Source organism: Apium graveolens, chromosome 11 (assembly GCF_009905375.1).
Source record: "Apium graveolens cultivar Ventura chromosome 11, ASM990537v1, whole genome shotgun sequence".
Lineage (NCBI taxonomy): Eukaryota > Viridiplantae > Streptophyta > Magnoliopsida > Apiales > Apiaceae > Apium > Apium graveolens.
In genome coordinates, this window is record NC_133657.1 from 28,949,115 (window position 1) to 28,951,607 (window position 2,493).

Here is a 2,493-nt window from a genome sequence, read left to right on the forward strand (position 1 = left end):
ATACCATGATGTGGACACTTTCTCAACATCTCCTTGTAGCGCTCCCAAGCTTCGCACATAGATTCAGTCGGTTGCTGCGCAAACTGAGTAAGAGCACTGCTCATAGCTGCAGTCTTTACCATTGGATAAAACTTCACCAAAAAATTTTGTGCAAGATCTTTCCAAGTAGTGATGGACCCAGCTGGTTCAGAATGTAACCAGTCCTAAGCTTTATCCCTCAGAGAGAATGGGAAACGCCTCAACTTGATAGCCTCATCAGTAACACCATTATATTTGAAAGTACTACAGATCTCGACAAAATTCCTGATATGCATGTTGGGTTCCTCAGTTGCAGCACCTCCGAAAGAAACAGAATTCTGCACCATCTGAATAGTGCCCGACTTGATTTCAAAAGTATTAGCCTGAATAGCCGGATGAAGGATGCTTGACTGAATGTCATTAATTTTAGGCCGAGAAAAGTCCATAAGAGCTGGATCTGATGCTGGAACTATACAATCACCCATGATTACTGGTTCTTTCTGCTCACTCTCTTTATCTGAATTTTCAAAATCTATCTTCTCCGAAATATCAAGAACATAGTCTGTCTCCTCAGCCATATCTAAAGTCCTCTTGCGAGTACGAGAACATGTTTACATAAACGCTCGCTAAAGTACCTGAAACACAACCGGGAACTATAAGTAACAGGCCTTAATCAAAGAGTCCTAATGACCACTGATGGTAAGTACATAAACTAAACAAATACGCCGAGTCCCCGGCAGCGGCGCCAAAAACTTGTTAGGCACAAAACACGCGCTAATAATTCACGCAAGTATACCTGTTCACAAGTAATATAGAATAATTTATAGTTTGTTCCCACAGAGACTCAGACTAATTATATTTAATTAACACTCACTCACCAATGTATGATTACTTCTCAACGTCAAGACAATAACTCTTTAGATTGATTAACTAATTATTAACTACAATTAACTACGAGATAGAAACACTTAATTAACACTTAAATTAACAATATTAAATACACACGAGATCATAACTTCATTATTACTTCCTTCAATAGTTATTGTTATTACCCTTAGCATGTAACGATGATGATATTAATCGAACAACACGAAACTGATAAAAGCCAACTTTCGTTGTACTAATACCATTCTACCAATCATCCACAATTAAGATAGAAGTTGAATAGGCATCAATTATGTTGAGACCCTATATGTCTACAGAATTTGACAACATAACGATTTAAGCACAAGTTATTCTTTATAATTACATAGGGCAAGTAAAACGGTTAGAGTTACCCACTATCATGCATACACATATATGAACCTATGCTAGCATGGCAAGTTCTAAATCTCAAGATCCACCGTCGCTTCACAAGAGATTAACAGACTATCTTATATGTTCACGACGCACATAAGATGAATAAGTACAACCTATGCTAGATATCATACAATCATCACACACCAAGGTATTAAACTACTAACTAAAGAAATCCATAATAAATCCGCTATGACCCCATGATCACGATTAGCCCATGATAGAACTCATCGTCACCATGGGTTCATATGAAAACATGATAATAACACACAATATAAACTAATAAAAATACTTATTAAAACAAGAGTACATCACAAGAGTAATAAGGTTCAAAGTAAAGAAAACTAGCATCCACTGTTACAACGAATAAAAGAATCACAAGAAAACGTATGCTTCCTCTTTTTTGTTGCGATGTGCTAAAACGGTCTTCTTCATTCTCTCCTTGCTCCTTGCTTAATACCACACACTTTGAAACGTCTCTGAAAACTACTTATATAGAAGCCCACAAGAACCAGCCGTCTCAGAAGTCCACCAGAATAAGGATTGTAAAAATCAGTATTAATTTTCTTGACCCCGGGCGGCCGCCCCAGATTCCTGAGGGGGCGCCCCAGCTCCCAGGCGGCCGCCCCAGCTTCCTGAGCAGGCGCCCCAACACCTTCTGGAAAATATAAAATTCTGCTCCTGATTTTGCTGAATTCTGCTCCTAACTTCCCACAACCAATGCCAAGCACTTCCCTAATTCTTCCTACATACGCAAGTTATACCTTGAAATGCAAAAACACTAGAAAAACGCATCAAATATACAAAATACTTGACTTCAAGACATCAATTCAAGCCATTATAAGACGTTCTAAGTGGTATAAAATTCCACTTATCATACCCCTAGTCATGTGACCACAGACAACTCTTCTTAGCCACCTCTTATTTCTGTACGATAAAATTTTCTGAGCCTTTCATGTGCAAATAAGAGAAAATATTTAGAGAAAAACAGAATTAAAGAGAGCAGGATCCTTACCTGAAAAAAGGAGAGGTAGATGATTGGTCGGATTTAGCTAATCTTTGTGAGGAAACCCTGAGTCTTAAAAGTCAAAATATGAGTGCAGTGAGAACTAGTGATACTACTTTAAAAAAAATATTTAAGTGGTTCTTTCATTGATTGTGCAGGTGCTCAGATTAATA

At 37.8% G+C, this 2,493-nt stretch overlaps 1 non-coding gene across 1 annotated transcript; it reads left to right on the plus strand.

Annotated features, from left to right (window-relative positions):
- LOC141699052 (small nucleolar RNA R71) lies at positions 1 to 104 on the plus strand. Its single transcript, XR_012565542.1, has one exon. It is a non-coding gene; the product is annotated as a small nucleolar RNA R71 (small nucleolar RNA).
- Positions 105 to 2,493: the final 2,389 nt, after the last annotated feature.